A 20,733-nucleotide genomic window follows, 5' to 3' on the forward strand; every position below is an offset into this window, starting at 1 on the left:
TGTCACCTCCTCAGCTGTGCTTATACCAATGTCCGAGGAGAATATGACCCCACCTGCCTGGTCTAGAGGCTGGCAGGGTCCATGAAGAGAAGAGTAACTTCTGCCCTGGGGCAGCAGGGCAAGAGCAGGGAACAAGGATGTAGCAGTGGGCTCTCCATCTCCACCTGGACCAGGGAATTCCCTGGGCCTCCTGCAGCCAGCGTGGAGCGGCCACCAGGGGGCAGCAGAGATGACCTGGTGAAGCCACCTGCATAGGGGGTGAGCCTGGTATCAGGGGTTCTAACAGGAGGGGGGCTGAGTAGTGACTGCATCTGAAACCTGCGGGGAAAGGTGCAGGATTTCTGCAGTATAACCTTGGACACTGATGTGAGTTCTGACCAGTGTCTCTCAGACTCAGGGGTCTCATAGATTTGCCTCTGTCACTAGCCCAGCTCCAGGACTTCATGGCTCTCCTGCCACCCCATTCCTGCTATATTAGTCACTGCCAGACTTAACTGAAGGTCTGGTACTGTCTCTGGCACTGAGAGCACCCAGGGGACACTTAGACACAGCATCTATGTCCTGCCCCAGGTCAACCCGCATAGACAGTAAGCAACCACACCTACAGAGCTTGCAAGACCTCCATGTGCCCTTAGCAAGGGGAGAATTTAGTTGAGGCTTGATGCTCACAAACAGGGAAATGGGATAGGACGCGCAATGCCCTCAGGCTCCTCATGTCTCCCAGGTGCAAAGGCTACAGAATCTAAGGGAGGAAACCAGACCCCACTAGACACAGAGATTACAGCACAGTCCCCAGGTCTGAGGCTGGGTCTGCAAGGGGCTTCCCATCCACTTCCTTGTCCCTTGGGTCTGAGCCCTGCTCTCAAAACACAAGCTCTTCAGGAGGAGCCCCTGAGCCCTGGCTGATTTGCATGACCAGCAGGTGTCTCCAGCAAGGGGATAAGAGAGGCCTGGGGGGAACCTCTGCCCAGGCTGGGACCTGGGGAGCAGAATCAGGGTGCCTCCACCATGGCCTGGACCCCCCTCCTCGTCAGCCTCCTGGCTCTCTGCACAGGTACTGAGCCCTGGTCATACCCAGGACAGCAGCAAGTTTCTGGGACCAGCCAAAAACTGACCCTGAGTCCAGAACAGGGTGCCTGGAGAGGGTAGGACCCGAATGAAAAGGCTGGAGGAGTGAAGTCTTACCACTAGCTCACTCACTCTGTGAGAGTCTGAGGGGCTGACACGACCCAGGGAAAATTAATGTTGTCTCCTTTGTTCAAAGGCTCCATCCACCAGCTATACCCACGGTACCAGGGGTGAGATGAGGGGAGGTAGAAACAGACCCCCAGAGACTTGTTGGGGCTGAGGTCAGGCACGTAGGGTTCTCTTTGAATTGAGACCGAGAGGTGGGAACCCACCTCTCCTTTTCTCTCTTGCAGGTTCTGTGGCCTCCTATGTGCTGACACAGCTGCCATCCATGAGTGTGACCCTGAGGCAGACGGCCCGCATCACCTGTGAGGGAGACAGCATTGGAAGTAAAAGTGTTTACTGGTACCAGCAGAAGCTGGGCCAGGCCCCTGTACTGATTATCTATGATGATAGCAGCAGGCCGACAGGGATCCCTGAGCGATTCTCCGGCGCCAACTCGGGGAACACGGCCACCCTGACCATCAGCGGGGCCCTGGCCGAGGACGAGGCTGACTATTACTGCCAGGTGTGGGACAGCAGTACTAAGGCTCACAGTGACACAGGCAGATGGGGAAGTGAGACAGAAACCCTTTCTCCCATCTGTGTCACCCTCCCCTCCAACCCCGGGCTGGTCACAGAGCAGGAGCAGGTCTGCCCCAGGTCCCCTCATCTGAGGTCCCCAACCCTACTTCCTACCCAGTCCTCAGCACGTGTGCACCTAAGGTTCAGGAGAGCATTCACAGCTCACAGCACTAAGTTGCCCTGGTTCCCAAGGCCTGGCTGTGAACAGGGGCCTGAGGGCCTGGGGAGAAAAAGACACGGGAGACGTTGGCCAGGGGCCATGCGCATTAATTTCCATCACCATCTTGGGCTAATGGTCCTCCAAATGACCAGGCTGAGCACTCCAGTGTTTCCACTCAGCTGAGCTCCTGAAGCCCTAGGGACCTTGGTGGAGCCTTCCCTCCCTGTGTGGACCTATCAGGAGCAGGAGACATAGAAGGTCACGCACACCTCTCTTCTGGCTCACACGGCCCCCCACTGCCTAGAGCCCCTGACAGCCTACAGGGGTGCAACTCGTGGAGAAGTTCTGTTGGCCCTGAAACCTACTGCCCAAGGCTCAGTCCCCTTCTCAGAGAGCCTCAGATGAAATGATGTCCTCATGCTGGATCCCGGCCCTGCCTCATGCTCCCAGGTCCCTAGAGGTCCCAGGGATGAGCTACTTTGCAGGGAGGAGGCCTCATCTGATGGCTCATCCCTGTGGGTCACCCTCCTTCTGCCCAAGCTGATATCCCTTCTCCTCCCAGAATTTTTACACAGGCACTTCTCCATCTCAGAGCCTCCTTCCAGGATCCCATTCCAGGGTGGCCGGCAAAATAGCCACAGTCTTCAGAGAGCACAGAAGGCCCCAGGATATACCCACAACCTCTCTAGTTCTCTCCCCCAATCCCCAGTGTGCGTGTCCAACCTCCCTTGAGGTGAGATCATTTCATCTATTTTATAGAGTGAGGAAAGGACCAGACACACCAGGTGCTCTAGGTTGTGACAGACAGATGGAGAGTCACATCCACCCTGATGGTGACTGGGGGAGAATCGGGTCAGTTGCCTCGTCCTACAGAATGGCTGGAAGATATGCAATGGCAGGAGACACACAATGGGTGCGGCCACAGGTCTACCCCATGTCCTGCACAAGAATATCTCTCTACACCCACCTGACCCAGAAGAATGGACAGAAAGCAATGGTATGAAATGAGTACCGTCTGTCAATGCAACATGTAAGAAGCCACCGTGTCCCCCCTTGTCCACAGGAGATCCACTCAGATCTACACAAACCACAGCCTGCAAATAAAGGGAATATCGGGTCCTTGCTTCCACCTGATAATGTGCAACTGTCCCGATACAACCACACATAAGTTCTTTCTTCCATAGGAGGATACAAGCTACTCTTTTGTCTGCTAGGGATATTGATCTCTGTCTCACCTGATTTGTCATCCTCAACGTCAATACTGAGAGAGAAAGTTTGCTCCTGTGGACACACCTGATATTAAGTGCTGATGGGCTGACACAGGTGGAGGAAACAGAAACATCTGATGACAATGTAGCCAGGTGCATTCCTGCCACAGAAGGTGAAACACTAGATCCTTCTGTGCTGCTCATTTCAGCCACTACCCTTTGCTCAGAGGAGGTCTGTAACTACTCTCCTCACCACAAACCCCAGGAGCCCCTTCCTTCAGAAAACACCTGAGCTAGTGATCATCCCATCAACTGGGCGGGACTACAGCTTCCTTCAGGAATTCTGGTCCATTATCAGACCTGCTGAACTGGAATAAGGTACAGTCATGACTTTATCACAAACCCAGGAGCCCCCGGGAGCCCCTGAATTCATACATACCCCTGCCTGACCCAGATGTGCAGAGACATCAGTTTCCCCGTGACAGCACAACTCACCCCAGCTAGCGCCCTCTCTTATCCTGACTCATCCCAGGAGGAGCTGAAAGGAGACTGGGTACACTAGGTACCCCCATAGCCGGGGAGGTAGTGTTCCCAGGGACATCACCCAACCCCAGAATACACTCGTGTGGCTGGACACAGACTATATTTTTTTAAGATTTTCTTTATTTATACATGAGGGACACAGTGAGAGATGCAGAGACGTAGGAGAGTGAGAAGCAGTCTTCCTGCAAGGAGCCGATGCAGGACTTGATCCCAAGACCCCAGGATCAGGCTCCCAGACAAAGGTAGATGCTCAGTCACTGAGTCACCCAGGCTCCCGACAGAAACTAATCTTGAACCATATTTCACACATCAGTACAGGCTCTTAACTGAATGAAGCTCAGGTGCCCAGAGTAGGACATTAAGGCCCTTGTCCCAGGGGGCCCAGTAGGACCAAGGGAGATAAGCAGAGGAAGTGAGACTTTCCATGGAGCCTGGACCCCCACCCTGTGAAGCTCAGTGAACACACAGTCCCCAGAGGAGGGGGGAGCCCCAGGACACAGGTGCAGGTGGAAGAGGTGAGGGAGGGTGAGGCCTGGGCATCGGTGGGTGGAAGAGCTCCCGGTCGAGCCGGTGGCACTGGTCCTCCGAGGAAAACACTCTGAGCAGATTCACCTGTACTCGACAGCTCCCGGCACAGGTGAAAGGACCCCAGGGAGACACAGTGTGAGGCTCCAGGTCCAAGCTGTCCTTCCCAACAGACTCCGTGAGATCAGGGCCCTGTCGTCAACTGTGTCCTCACAGCTCCCTCCTTAGGGCTGGGACAGTCACTGCAGACTCAGCCTCCCTATCTCTCTCAGGCCCTCTCTACTCGCCCCCTCTCACTTGCACACCCTGCCTCCCCTGACCCGAGGCTCACATTCACTCCATGTCCGTCAGCCTGGGCGGGCACAGGATCCACTGCTTGGGGAATGAGCTCACCTGTGAACATGCCTCTCTGCCCTGCAGAAGCCAAGCCAGTCCCCCAGCCAGTCATACAGACATGAGTGACCATCCAAGCCCGATTCTGAAGCTGTAACATGGGGAACCCGCCCCACTGAGGATGAGCAGACTTAGGGACAGAAGAGAGTTGACCCCAGATGTTACAGTTACCGTGGCAATGGGAGCACCCAGCAGTGATGGAGGGGACACAGAAGGATGTGCGGTGGGACACACACCCTCCTCCATGGCCCGGCTCTCCCTCTCTCCTGCCCTCTGAGCAGCTGCTGGTCAGGCCTCAGGATCAGGTGTCCTCCCTGGTTTGGGACCTACCCTTAAAGGGAGGAGACTCTCACAAGCTCTCTGCTCTCCCCCCTCCCCTCCTTGCTCGCTCCTCTACATCTCAGGGGACAGGTCGAAACTTTTCACGCAAAGCTGGCTACCTTGTCTCTAGAGACTTTATGACATACATCATGTGGGCACAGAGGTCATTAAGTGTCACTCAGGAGGGGAGACAGTGTCTCAGACAGCACGGTCTGGTGGTAATCATCTTCTCCTGGGTGCAGGTGGCCTGGATGGGCCCCAGGGGCTGCGTCACCTCTGGGTCTTGGGCGAGGTGTGCCCACCCCATGAAGGGCTCCCTGGGGCTTTCTGAGAGAGATACACGTCCTTGATGCCCCAGGCCCTTCTCCCAGGGTTTTACAGAATCTGTAAAGGAAGTGCAGACACCACCTGGGGGCCACCTGGTAACTTCCTCCTGGACCACTGTCCTCCCCGGGCCTAGGGCCCATCACCTGCACGAGGCAACTCTGACCCTTAGCTCAGGTCTGACCCCCATGTACTCACACCTTCAACCAAGTGACCATGAGTGGTGGCCACGGCTGCATCAGGGCACGTCTGTCCTCTGATGGGAAGGACTTTCTTCCAAGACTTAAATAGCACTTGTACATCAATGGAATTTCTCTTCATGATTCTTTGCATTGTTCTTTCGAAATTTATTTGGACACAATTGCTTGAGGTTCAAAGACCAGATGAGCAATTGACTAAGAAGACCAGAAGTTTCCCTCTATTTCCACTCTGGCTCATCAGGTTGACACCCTCGTGGGAGTGAGAGATGCAGGACAGAAAATCATTTTCTCCTCACTCATGAAAGAATGGCAGGTACAATTGCAATCCTTCCTCTAAAAATTACTTACCGGGCAGCCCAGATGGCTCAGTGGTTTACACAGCCTTCAGCTCAGGGCGTGATCCTGGGGTCCTGGGATCGAGTCCTGCGTTGGGCTTTCTGCATTGGCCATCTTTCTCCCTCTGCCTGTGTCTCTGCCTCTCTGTGTGTGTGTGTGTGTGTGTCTCTCTCTCTGAATAAATAAATAAATCTTTTAAAATATATAAAGTAAAATTTACTTACTAACCTGATGAACTAGAAAGTCGGTCTTACGTAGGAATCCCTTGCAGGAAATAATCATTCCAGGGAGTTTTCAGGTTAAAGGAGGGTGGAAAGTTTTCTCTGGAGAATTATATGTGGTGATTCTCCCCATAGAGTTGCTCAATAATGGGACATTTATTGCGTGGTGCCTCCCTGGTCCCCAGGTGGCCTTCTGACCACTTGCCTGCATCACCAGTAGGCAGCTGGCAGACTGAGAGGAAGAAGCTCAGGACCAACAACATTCTGGCTGAGGTTACCCCAGCTCCTCTCAGCCTGTGCAAGCCCCATCCACCAGCAAGGCCCATGAGTTCCAGGCACTGAGAGGAGGGGAAGGTGGAAACAAGAACCAGAGAATTCCTGGGACTGAGGCCAGGCAGGTGGGTTTCTGCTTGAGATGAGACCTGGCGCCAGAAGTCAACCTCTCATCCTGTCTCTTGCAAATTCTTTGGCGTCCTATATGCTGACTCAGCAGCCATTGGCAAGTGTAAACCTCAGCCAGTGGGCCAGCAGCACCTGTGGTGGAGATAACATTGCAGAGAAAACTGTCCAATGGAACCAGCAGAAGCCTGGCTAAGCTCTCATTATGGCTATCTATAAAGGTAGTGATCTGCCCTCAGGGATCCCTGAGCAATTCCCTGACCCAACTCGGGGAACGGGGCCTCCCTGAACATCAACGGGGCAAAGCCGACGACGAGGCTATTACTGCCAGTCAGCAGACATTAGTGGTAAGGCTCACATTGACACAGACCGATGGGGAAGTGAGGCTCAAGTCCCTTCTTTATCTGTATCACCCTTCCTCCAACGTCAGGGACCTGTACACAGAGCATGAGTAGGTCTCAGCCAAGTCCCAACATCTGGGGGACCGAGGCTGCCCCCCTCCCATCCCTGCAAGCGAGCTCTGCACACAGCGAATTCGCAGAAAAGGTGGACACATTTATTGTGACTGTGTAATCTGCACCTGTAAGCACATGAATGACCGTATTTGTAAGAGCAGATACAGAAGACATTGTACAAAGACCAAATCTTTTAAAACTCCCTGGAATGATCACCACATGTTCTGAGATGGAAAAATGCAGACATGAGATTGAAAAAAGATTGGATGCTGCAGCAGGAGACATTAGTCATCTTGAGTCACAGCAATAGAAACTGTTCAGACTGAAGCACAGAGAGAAATAGCGAAACAATTGAATAAATCCTCTGTTTAGGTAGGACATTTTCACTGCCCCTAAAGATGAGTCACTGGAGAAACAGAGGCAGAGGAGATGAAGGATGGGTGGTGATTGAAGATATGTCTGAGGAGGAGGGGCAAGATGGCGGGAGAGTAGGGTCCCCAAGTCACCTGTCCCCACCAAAATACATAGATCGCTTTCAAATCATCCTGAAAACCTAGGAATTCGGCCTGAGATTTAAAGAGAGAACAGCTGGAATGCTACAGTGAGAAGAGTTCACCCTTCTATCAAGGACAACTTGTTTTTTGGCCACTCTGCCCTGAGCAAAATGACTAGAAGGAAAAACTCACCTCAAAAGAATGAATCAGAAACAGTCCTCTCTCCCACAGAGTCATAAAATTTGGATTACAAGTCAATGTCAGAAAGCCAATTCAGAAGCACTATTTTAAAGCTGCTGGTGGCTCTAAGAAAAAGCATAAAGGACTCAAGAGACTCCATGACTGCAGAATTTAGATCTATTCAGGCAGAAATTAAAAATCAATTAAATGAGATGCAATCCAAACTAGAGGTCCTAAGGATGAGGGTTAGCGAGGTAGAAGAACGAGTGAGTGACATAGAAGACAAATTGATGGCTAGGAGGGAAACTGAGAAAAAAAGAGAAAAACAATTAAAAGATAATGAGGACACGTTAAGGGAAATGAATGACAGCCTCACAAGGGAAAATCTATGTTTAATTGGCATTCCTGAGGGCGCAGAAAGGGACAGAGGTCCAGAATATGAATTTGAACAAATCATAGCTGACAACTTTCCTAATCTGGGAAGGGAAACAGGCATTCAGATCCAGGAAATAGAGAGATCCCCCCTAAAATCAATAAAAACCGCTCAATGACCTTGACATTTAATAATAAAGCTTGCAAATTCCAAAGATAAAGAGAAGATCCTTAAAGCAGCAAGAGACAAGAAATCTCTCACTTTTACGGGGAGAAATACTAGATTAACAGCAGACCTCTCCACAGAGACCTGGCAGGCCAGAAAGGGCTGGCAGGATATATTCAGGGTCCTAAATGAGAAGAACATGCAGCCAAGAATATTTTACCCAGAAAGGCTCTCATTCAGAATAGTAGGAGAGATAAACAGCTTTCAAGATAGGCAGGAACTGAAAGAATATGCGACTTCCAAACCAGTTATCCAAGAAATATTAATGGGGACTCTGTAAAGGATAGAATAAGTCCAGGGGAACAATCCACAAAAACAGGGACTGAATAGGTATCATGATGGCAGAAATTCATATCTTTCAATACTGACTCTGAATGTGAATGGGCTTAATGACCCCATCAAAAGGTGCAGGGTGTCAGACTGGATAAAAAACAGAACCCATCTAGTTGCTTTCTACAAGAGACTCATTTTAGACATAAGGACACCTACAGCCTGAAAATAAAAGGTTAGAGAACCATGTACCATTCAATGGTCCTCAAAAGAAAGCAGGGGTAGCCATCCTTATATCAGATAAACTAAAGTTTATCCCAAAGACTGTAGTGAGAGATGAAGAGGAACACTCTATCATACTTAAAGTATCTGTCCAACAGGAGGACTTAAAAATCCTCAATATATATGCCCCGAATGTGGGAGCTGCCGGGATATCAATCAATTAATAACCAAAGTGAAGACATACTTAGATAATATTACACTGGTACTTGGTGACTTCAATGTAGCGCATTCTACAATCGACAGGTCTTCTAAGTACAATATCTCCAAAGAAACAAGACCTTTAAATGATACACTGGATCAGATGGATTTCTCAGATATCTACAGAACTTTACACCCAAACGCAACTAAATACACATTCTTCTCAAATGCCCATGGAATTTTGTCCAGAATAGACCACATACTGGGTCACAAATCAGGTCTTAGCCAATACCAAAAGATTGGGATCGTCCCCTGCATATTTTCAGACCACACTGCTTTGAAATTAGAACTAAATCACAAGACGGATTTCAAGCATGTGGAGGTTAAGTACCATCCTGCTAAAAGATGAAAGGGTCAACCAAGAAATTAAGGAAGAATTAAAAAGATTCATGGAAACTAATGAGAATGAACATACAACTGTTCAAAATCTTTGGGAAACAGCAAAAGCAGTTCTGAAGGGGAAATACATCAATATTCAAGCATCCATCCAAAAACTGGAAAGAACTCAAATATAAAAGCAAACCTGACACCTAAAGGAGCTAGAGAAAAAACAGCAAATAGATCCTACACCCAGCAAAAGAAGAGAGTTAATAGAGATTCGAGCAGAATTCAATGAAATAGAGACCAGAAGAACCCTGGAACAGATCAACAAAACCAGCAGTTGGTTGTTTGGACCCTGCTCCGACTCCCTGCGAGCACCTTTCTGTCCGGGAAGGTTGGTGCAGCTCCTACTCCTCTTGGCGGGGCTCTCCTGTCCTGGGGGCGCTGGTCAAGGCCTTAGCCTGGCTCCTCGGGACCCCTCCACATCGGATGCTTTTTATTTCTTTATTTCCTTTTTTCCATCTTCCTACCTTGATAAAAGCGTGAACTTTTCTCACTGTAGCCTTCCAGCCATTCTCGCTTTAAATCTCAGGCCGAATTCATAGGTTTTCAGGATGATGTGAAAGTTATCTAGGTAATTTGGTGGGGACAGGTGACTTCGGGACCCTACTCTTCCACCATCTTGACCCCTCGGAAAATGGGGAAAATTAACAAGGCAGGAAACCACAAATGTTGGAGAGGATGTGGAGAAAGGGGAACACTCTTGCCCTGTTGGTGGGAATGGGAACTGGTGCAGCCACTCTGGAAAAATGTGTGGAGGTTCTGCAAAGAGTTAAAAGTAGACCTGCCATAGGACCCATCAATTGCACTGCTGGGGATTTACCCCAAAGATACAGATGCAGTGAAACGCCAGGACACCTGACACTCCAGGGAGCAGTTGTAATGGAAACATATTTTCCCATATTTTGGAGGTCAGCATTCTGAGATCTAGATGCCAACAGAGTTGTGCCTGTTTTGGAGGCTGTGAAGGAAAATCTGATTCATGACTCTCTTCTAGCTCCTGGTGGTTTTCTGGCAATGTTTGGCATTCCTTGGCTTCTAGATTCCTTCTCTATCTTTGTACAGTGTTTTTCCTTCACATAGTCTGTCTGCAAATTTGTGTTTTTATAAGCACACCAGTGTAAATGGATTAGGCCGCCTCCTCATAGCAACCTTTGTAATTTAACTGATTACATCTGCCATGATCCTCTTCAGTAGAAGGTCCCATTGAAACATAGTGGGGCCTGGGTTTTAAACATCTGAAGCTGGGAGCAGGGGGACATAAATCAATGCACATGTCTCTTTGGCATGTTTGATCTCTCCCTTCCCATGGGGATTCTGCTGTTGAATGGGTACCACAGAGTTCTCAGGGTTCAGGTGGGGCATAACTGACAACCCCGGAGAAACTCTGACCATCTCCTAAATGGCCCATGCCTCAATGTTGACACCAAGGCCTGTCCCTGCTCTCTGATTTTCTCCACAGTGAGCGAATGACTAACATGTCTAGGGTGGCCTCCACTTTCTCCCAGTCAGATTATGAGTGAGAAAAGGATCTAATCATCGTAGGGGGGGTCCAGTGCCAGCTGCCTTGGTGATGGAGTCCCCACAGAACATGAAGCTGATCTGCTTCTCCTCCAACTGCAGGTCTAGGTCCTCCTGAGCCCGCCTCAGCTCTGCTGTGGACATGACATGTCTAGAGCGTTTTTAAGGCCTCTTGCCCTTCTCTGGCGCCCAGAGGGGGTCAGTGAGAGGTGTCCTGGTCTGTCTGTCCCAGGTTCTCTTCCCTCAGTGCCAAAAACCCCAGCCTGAGCCCCCCAGCCCGCCCCTGTCCAACCAGCCTCCATGCTGCCCTCTGTGGTCGAGTCAGAGGACGCACACTGAGTGTCAACCCCTGGGATTTAGGGTGGCAGTTTCTACACAACTATGTTCTCCTTCCTAGAACTAGGAGGTTACAAGTAAGGCCAACTCCAGTGAGACAACCGGGATAAGAAGACACATATGGCACAGTGTAGACCAGCATAAATACTCCTGCTCTAACTCTGCAGGGACATCCATGTTGGCTTTGTCTCTGTTAGAGAACAAGGACAATGTTCCTGTCCCAAAGACCCAGCAAGCAGGACAGCAGACTGAGAGGATGTGTCTCCTGTGACCTATGACAATAACAAGTGCCTCTCATGGCCAGTGGTGTAGTTAATGTGTTTCTTTGTTTTATAATAAATTTATTTTTGATTGTTGTTCAATTTGCCAACATACAGAATAACACCCACTGCTCATCCCGTCAAGTGCCCAACTCAATGCCCACCACCCAGTCACCCCAACCCTCCACGTCCTCCCCTTTCACCACCCCTAGTTCGTTTCCCAGAGTTAGGAGTCTTCCATGTTCTGTCTCCCTTTCTTATATTTCCTACTTATTTTTCTCCTTTCCCCTTTATTTCCTTTCACTATTATTTATATTCCCCGAATGAATATGTTTCTTTGTGGGTCTGTGTGTGTGAGAGACACAGAGGTAGAGATAGAGACAGAGAGATAGATCCAGAGAGTGAGAATGAATGAGAGAGATTTTAGAGTTTTCAGGAAATCTGCCAAGTTTCAATATCCCAAACCTATGACATACTATGTTTCCATACTATCCCTAATCTTCTGAACTCCAGTGACTATTCTCAATGTTTAACGATAAAGGACTTAAAAAAAGGAAGAAGGATTAAAACTCAATTATGTGCTTAACACATATGAAGCACAATTCCAAGAACTACACGTTTATTGAATTCTTTAATCGCAAATACTCTATGAATAAGCATTCTGATCATCACCCCGATTTGCAGGTGCAGAAGCTGAGGCATGTAGGATGTGTAACTTGCCTGAGGTCAAAGCTAGAAAGTGGCCAATCCAGCAGAAAATCAAGATAGTCTGATCCCCAGAATCGCTGGTCTTCACCACCAAATTGTGGCCTCTCGTTGTGCTTTCAAAGCTATGACATGGCCTATTTTGAATGCTCCAAAAGATTCTCTCACTTTTTTCGAAAAGCAAGTGACTGTAACTGGGGCTTTTCAGAGCAGCTGGGGCATCAGCAATAAAATTCAGGGTAGCCTGGATGGCTCAGCAGTTTAGCACCGCCTTCTGCCCAGAGCATAAACCTGGAGAAATGGGATCCAGTCCCACATCAGACTCCCTACATGGAACCTGCTTCTACCTCTGCCGGTGTCTCTCCCTCTCTCTCCCTCTCTGTGTTTCTCAAAAATAAATACATAAAATCTTTCTAAAAAACGAAATCAAATTCAAAACAATACATTGGGAAAAAATTTCTAGCAGCAACATTGCGAAAAAGAGAAAAAATGAATAGCATTTGATTTCACAGTACAGTTTGTTTAGTTCTATTACTTGAAACTATAATGCAATATGAATTAAATGTAAAAACATTGATGTATTTTTACATTATTTTTATACTAAGTCTTTGAAATCTCATGGATCCTTCATAACTACAGCCCATCTCCTTTGGGACTAGTCATATTTTATTCTCAGCATCTATCTACACCTTGTAGCTACACATTAGACTGTGCAGGTTCAATGAATGAGGTTTCTTTACGGTAAATGTCCTTGCAGTATAGACTCACAGCCAACAAGCTGTTTTTCCCAGGGACACATAAACTCCAACACCATGAAGATCTCAGCACCCTTCCAAACAGACTCAGGGAGGACAGACACTGGAAGAAAGAACAGAGGATTATGACCGGAGGGTCCCAAAACCGCTGAGATAAGGGGAAAGGAGCATGGTAAGAGGGCAGGGCAGGCACGGATGGTAACTCAGGCCTGTGTTGTGTCCTGCATTGAAAACCACTTGGTCATCACTCGGTGAGGCTGAGAAAATATTCTATCTCTTGATCTTAGTTTCCTCCGTTAAACAACGGGTGGAACATTTGTGCCTGAAGCATGCACCTTGTTTTTTTTATGCCTCATTGACGTGCAGACTATAAACACTCATCAAGGGTCTAGCATCTCTTGGGGACTCAAAAGGAGTCATTATGAGAAACTGCCAATACATGTCGGGTGACATTCTCCCGGAGTACACGAGAAGGAACTGTGGTCTTGGTTTGTGACCCCAATGAGTCCAAATCCCCTTGTCTATGCTCAAGTGCAATGAGTGTGACTGTGGCTCTCTGGATAGAAACTTGTACCAGTTCACATTCCCACCAACAGTGCAAGAGGGTTCCCCTTTCTCCACATCCTCTCTAACATTTGCTGTTTCCTGCCTTGTTAATTTTCCCCATTTTCACTGGAGTGAAGTGGTATCTCATTTGGGAGCTTCCTCAAAGAGTTAAAAATAGATCTGCCCTACGACCCAGCGATTGCACTGCTGGGGATTTACCCCAAAGACACAAATGCAGTGAAATGCCAGGACGCCTGCACCCGAATATTTATACCAGCAATGTCCACAATAGCCAAACTGTGGAAGGAGCCTCGGTGTCCATCGAAAGATGAATGGATAAAGAAGTTGTGGTCTATGTATACAAAGGAATATTCCTCAGCCATTAGAAACGACAAATACCCACCATTTGCATCGACGTGGATGGAACTGAAGGGTATTATGCTGAGTGAAGTAAGTCAGTCGGAGAAGGACAAACATTATATGGTCTCATTCATTTGGAGAATATAAAAAATAGTGAAAGGGAATAAAGGGGAAAGGAGAAAAAATGAGTGGGAAATATCAGTGAGGGAGACAGACCATGAGACACTCTTAACTCTGGAAAATGAACTAGGGGTGATGGAAGGGGAGGAGGGCGGGGGGTGCGGGAGAATAGGTGATGGGCACTGAGGGGTCACTTGATGGGATGAACACTGGGTGTTATTCTGTATGTTGGCAAATTGAACACCAATAAAAATAAATTTATTATTTTTTTTTTCCGACTCAGCAGCTCTATTTACACAGCAGCACCCAAACCCCGTGTGGCCTCTTATGGCTTCTTATAAATTTATTATTTAAAAAATTGAACTCCATAAAATATATTTATATATATGTATATCAAAAAAATCCCAGTGATTGAGGTCAAGCAGGTGGGTTTCTCCTTGAGATGAGACCTCCAGTGGGAAAACCACCTCTCCTCATCTCTGTTGCAGGTTCTGTAGCCTCCTATGTGCTGACTCTGCTGCCATCAGTGACTGTGAACCTGGGACAGACCACCAGCATCACCTGTGGTGGAGACAGCATTGGAGGGAGAATTGTTTACTGGTACCAGCAGAAGCCTGGCCAGCGCCCCCTGCTGATTATCTATAATGATTGCAATTGGCCCTCAGGGATCCCTGCCTGATTCTCTGGCTCCAACTCAGGGAACAGGGCCTCCCTAACCATCATTGGGGCCTGGGCCTAAGACGAGTCTGAGTATTATGGAGAGGTGTGGGACAGCAGTGCTAAGGCTCACAGTGACACAGGCCGAGAGGGAAGTGAGACACAAACCCCTCCCCCATCATTGTCACCCTCTCCTCTGGCCCCAGGAGGCCTGTCTGTGCACAGAGGAGGTGCAGGTGTGACCCAGGCCCCTCTGTGTGATCCCCAAGGGTCCCACTCTCCCAGCCCTCCAGGCAGGCTCTGTACAGGGAGCTTCAGGGGGCAATGGAAGGTTGACAGGACTAGGCTGTCTTGTGACTCTCCTGGGGATGAATCCCAGGCAGAGGGCCTGGGTGGAAGGAAGACACAGAGAGACTTTCAATTCCATACTGTTGTCACTGGGCTACATTTTTTCCCCAACGATCCTGGATTAAAAACCAGAAATTCCCAGTTCAGCTGGGCTCCTGAAACCCAGGTCCTCAGCATCTGGGATTCTGAGTGGAGCAGACAAGTGCAGCAGACACTGTGGGTTGCCTCCATCCCCTCTTCTGACACCACTCACCCACTCACCACTGCAGACCCTCTCACAGATCACAGAGCTGCTCCTAATAGCCAAGTGCTATGGTTCACAAATGTGTCTCCCCAGGGTTCAACCTCTAGAGACATTCTGTTGAAATATGGTCTGAGTCCACGATCCAAAGCCCTGCCTCAGGGTCAGAGGTCCAGGAAGGTTCCACCTACCTGGAGGAAGGGGACCTCATCTGATGTCTCAATGTGGGCGTCTCTCCTTCTGCTCAGACTAACCTCTCCAAGTCCTCCCAGATTTCCTACACATGTGCTTCTCCAACTCAGTCTACTTCAGGAACCCAGCGCAGGAAGGCTATCATCCCTGACAGGTCCTCGGAGACCCAAGGAGGCCACTTCGTACCTACAAACGGGGGTTTCTCCCTCAGGTGACCAATGTACCCACTCAGTCCCTAGACCATACCTTGTATTTTTATACAATGAAAAAACATCCAGACAAACTGGGTGCTCTGGATTTTGAAACGCAATAGGAGAGGCACATCCATTGGATGGTGAAAGGGGGACATCGGGTAGTTGCTGCTGCCTATAAAGTGACCAGAAGAAGCGCAACCACAGAAGTGAGACATAACACGGGTGATGCTTCACTTCTATCCTCAAATCTTCTTCAGAGATTTTCCTTGACCCCCACCCTACCCAGATACATGGATGGAAAACATTTCTGTGAAATACAGGTCAGCCTGTCAAAAGTGACAATATGACACCACAGTCGACCCTCAACCCCACGCAATTTGTTCAGAGCACCACAAACCACAGTCTCTGAATAAAGAGAGTGTTGGCAGTCATGCTGCCACCTAACATGTTAAAACTATCCCAGGGACAATGACAAATATGCCCACACTTTCCCCTCGAAAGGATGCGAATACGTTTTTCGCTGTTAGTGATCTTTACATTCCTGCCAGCAGACTGATTCCTCTAATATCAATGTTGAAAAAGAAAGTTAACTATTTTTATCACGCCTGAATTTAGATGATGTGAATGTCATGTGAAAGACACCTCAAGGAGGAACTTAATAGGTAAGGATGAGGACTTCCAACCTTAAGGAAGACGTTGAAATAAAAATATTAGAATGAAATTTTTCTGTTATGTATTTTACACACACGCAAAGAAGAGATGGAATATTAATGTGAATGTTTCACAAGAACAGCTACAGAATGTCCCCACATGCCCCTGCTCTCCCAGCCTTTAAGATTTTCAAAAACAGAGGGATGAATACTGCGTATAAGGTCAAGAGATGAGCACCGCTCTATATGAGCCACATATATGAAGCCAAATCACAAGTACAGAGATTATCCTCCACCCCCTGAGAAGCATCTTCAAGGGGACCAGTGAGGACATGTGGAGGCTTGGGGTGGCCAGGTTCACCTGTGCATCAGGAAACAGATATCTGTGGTCCCCATTATTATCTGGACCCTAACGTCCCTTTCCGCACACTCTGCCCATGTACAGCCTCCCAGGACCTGCCTACAGGCTCAGCCGCCACAGGAACCTGAGCATGACTCCGACCCTGAACTCAGTCCAGAAGGGCATACTGGACCCCCAGAATCTCCAGAAACTGCAGGCCCTCTGGTCACTTTTAAGACTCGACTGTTCACTGGAGAGGGACACGAGATCCCAATCTTTCTCACTGGCCCAAGAGATCAGTGCTAGAAGACCAAGCAGTAATGCTGAGCAGAGGCAGCAGGACCCAGACCAGGGCCCAGCACAGCCAAACAGCCTCCACCACCCCACAGATTCTCCATTTCTAACCTGGAACATGACCCCATTGACCCTTCCAATGCAAGGTGAGGGGACTCCTTATAGATCAGCTGGCATGGGGATGGCAGTGAGTCGGGGGACATAAGCCCTATTGTCCAGCCTAGGACACACTTCCTTCTTTCCAACCTAGTCCACCTCAGCCCCACGGGTCTCAGGGTTTGAATCAAGGACACCTGGATTGCATCTCTCGACATACCCCATTTTCCTGGGTACCTAGTCTCTCTGGGCTTCTGGTTTACTTACTGTCAAATGATGACACTCACTCTCAATAAGAAAACTCTTCAGTTCATGTTAAACTCTACAAAACATTGAAGTGTCTCTTTAGTGACAACAGCTCAGTGGATTCTCAGTGAGGTAACCTTGGCGTTGAAGTCTGTTGTCTTCCTCTGTGGGAATCCAAGGGAAAATTTTCAGTTACACTGTGACCTGTACCATGTGCAGTAGGATCCCCATCTGAATAAGCAGTTTCCCAACTTCCCCAGACACTGAATAGTCTAGTGTACAAATCTTTCCATGGCAGACTCCAGGAGATATGGGTTGGAATATCAATAAGCTTAATAGAGATACTAGTAATAACAATAGAGAAAGATTTGCTTGCTCAACTGCACTTAGCTCCAAGAGTGACCAGGTCTTCCCATGGCCGGCTCCTGGAAGGCCCTGAGGCAGCCCAACTCCATTACCAGAGAGAAATCAGGGGACAGTGGTTGTGTTCCAATTCCAGGAACGTCATGTGATGCCAAATATGGAGGCCAAGGCTCATTTTCTGACCTGTCGGCTACTTGGAGGAAGCAGGGACCTGCTCTATTTCTCCCAGACACCTGAACAATCTCAGCACAACCCCAGACAGAATGGATCCTAACAGGAGCCTTAGTCAGCCTGTCTGGGAGATTGAAGCAAGCCTCTGGGGAAGGAAAATCCAACACTCTAGGGAAGGAAAGCACATGAGAGGATGCCCCTCCCAGGGCTGTGAAACAGAGAGTACCACCACTGGAAGCAGCCAAGCCATGCTGCTGGTGCCCGGAAAGCAGACTTCTGAGGAGTGACTGTAGTAGTTTGCTAGGGCTGAGATAACGGAGCACCACAAGCCGGGGGCAGAGGGCAACTAACATTGGAAAAACGTTTTCCCAAGGATTGGAGGTCAACATTCTGAGATCTAGATGCCAACAGATTTCTGCCTATTTTGGAGGCTGTGAAGGAGAATCTGTTTCATGACTCTCTTCTAGATCCTGGTGGTTTTCTGGCAATGTTTGGCATTCCTTGGATTCCAGATTCCTTCTATATATTCATATGGTATTTTTCCTTCGCACAGTCTGTCTCCAAATTTGTGTTCCTATAAGCACGCCATATAAATGGATTAGGGCCGCCTCATCCATAGTAACTTTTTATTTTACCTGATTACATATGCCATGATCCACTTCAATAAGAAGGTCCCAGGTCAACCAGGAAATTAAGGAAGAATTAAAAAGATTCATGGAAACTAATGAGAATGAAGGTACAACCGTTCAAAATCTTTTGGATGCAGCAAAAGCAGTCCTAAGGGGGAAATTTATCGCAATACAAGCATCCATTCAAAAACTGGAAAGATCTCAAATACAAAAGCTATCCTTACACATAAAGGAGCTAGAGAAGAAACAGCAAATAGATCCTACACCCAAGAGAAGAAGGGAGTTAATAAAGATTCGAGCAGAACTCAACGAAACCGAGACCAGAAGAACTGTGGAACAGATCAACAGAACCAGGAGTTGGTTCTTTGAAAGAATTAATAAGATAGATAAACCATTAGCCAGCCTTATGAAAAAGAAGAGAGAGAAGACTCAAATTAATAAAATCATGAATGAGAAAGGAGAGATCACTACCAACACCAAGGAAATACAAACGATTTTAAAACCTATTACGAACAGCTATATGCCAATAAATTAGGCAATCTAGAAGAAATGGACGCATTCCTGGAAAGCCACAAACTACCAAAACTGGAACAGGAAGAAATAGAAAACCTTAACAGACCAATAACCAGGGAGGAAATTGAAGTAGTCATCAAAAACCTCCCAAGACACAAGAGTCCAGGGCCAGATGGCTTCCCAGGGGAATTTTATCAAACTTTTAAAGAAGAAACCATACCTATTCTCCGAAAGCTGTTTGGAAAGATAGAAAGAGATGAAGTACTTCCAAATTCGTTCTATGAGTTCAGCATCACCTTAATTCCAAAACCAGACAAAGACCCCACCAAAAAGGAGAATTACAGACCAATATCCCTGATGAACATGGATGCAAAAATTCTCAACAAGATACTGGCCAATAGGATCCAACAGTACATTAAGAAAATTATTCACCACGACCAAGTAGGATTTATCCCTGAGACACAAGGCTGGTTCAACACCCATAAAACAATCAATGTGATTCATCAGATCAGCAAGAGAAAAACCAAGAACCATATGATCCTCTCATTGGATGCAGAGAAAGCATTTGACAAAATACAGGATCCATTCCTGATCAAAACTCTTCAGAGTGTAGGGATAGAGGGAACATTCCTCGACATCTTAAAAGCCATCTATGAAAAGCCCCCAGCAAATATCATTCTCAATGGGGAAGCACTGGGAGCCTTTCCCCTAAGATCAGGAACAAGACAGGGATTCCACTCTAACCACTGCTATTCAACATAGTACTGTAAGTCCTAGCCTCAGCAATCAGACAACAAAAAGACATTAAAGGCATTCAAATTGGCAAAGAAGAAGTCAAACTCTACCTCTTCGCCGATGACATGATACTCTACATAGAAAACCCAAAAGCCTCCACCCCAAGATTATTAGAACTCATACAGCAATTTGGTAGCGTGGCAGGATACAAAATCAATGCCCAGAAATCAGTGGCATTTCTATACACTAACAATGAGACTGAAGAAAGAGAAATGAAGGAGTCAATCCCATTTACAATTGCACCCAAAAGCATAAGATACCTAGGAATAAACCTAACCAAGGATGTAAAGGATCTATACCCTCAAAACTATAGAACACTTCTGAAAAAAATTGAGGAAGACACAAAGAGATGGAAAAATATTCCATGCTCATGGATTGGCAGAATTAATATTGTGAAAATGTCAATGTTACCCAGGGCAATATTCACGTTTAATGCAATCCCTATAAAAATACCATGGACTTTCTTCAGAGAGTTAGAACAAATTTTTTAAGATTTGTGTGGAATCAGAAAAGACCCCGAATAGCCAGGGGAATTTTAAAAAAGAAAACCATATCTGGGGGCATCACAATGCCAGATTTCAGGTTGTACTACAAAGCTGTGGTCATCAAGACAGTGTGGTACTGGCACAAAAACAGACACATAGATCAGTGGAACAGAATAGAGAACCCAGAAGTGGACCCTGAACTTTATGGTCAACTAATATTCGATAAAGGAGGAAAGACTATCCATTGGAAGAAAGACAGTCTCTTCAATAAATGGTGCTGGGAAAAGTGGACATCCACATGCAGAAGAATGAAACTAGACCACTGTCTTTCACCATACACAAAGATAAACTCAAAATGGATGAAAGATCTAAATGTGAGACAAGATTCCATCAAAATCCTAGAGAAGAACACAGGCAACACCCTTTTTGAACTCGGCCATAGTAACTTCTTGCAAGATACATCCACGAAGGCAAAAGAAACAAAAGCAAAAATGAACTATTGGGACTTCATCAAGGTAAGAAGCTTTTGCACAGCAAAGGATACAGTCAACAAAACTCAAAGACAACCTACAGAATGGGAGAAGATATTTGCAAATGACATATCAGATAAAGGGCTAGTTTCCAAGATCTATAAAGAACTTATTAAACTCAACACCAAAGAAACAAACAATCCAAT

The 20,733-nt window shown here is 47.4% G+C and overlaps 1 long non-coding RNA gene across 1 annotated transcript in view; it reads left to right on the forward strand.

Moving 5' to 3' along the window:
* The first annotated feature begins 699 nt into the window (after positions 1-699).
* The window catches only part of LOC144299123 (uncharacterized), a 50,499-nt gene continuing 30,465 nt past the window's right edge, over positions 700-20,733 (forward strand). Inside the window, exon 1 of the long non-coding RNA XR_013365900.1 lies at positions 700-1,054. This is a non-coding gene — a long non-coding RNA (uncharacterized LOC144299123). The remainder of the gene's footprint in view (positions 1,055-20,733) is intronic.

Source organism: Canis aureus, chromosome 27, assembly GCF_053574225.1.
Source record: "Canis aureus isolate CA01 chromosome 27, VMU_Caureus_v.1.0, whole genome shotgun sequence".
Lineage (NCBI taxonomy): Eukaryota > Metazoa > Chordata > Mammalia > Carnivora > Canidae > Canis > Canis aureus.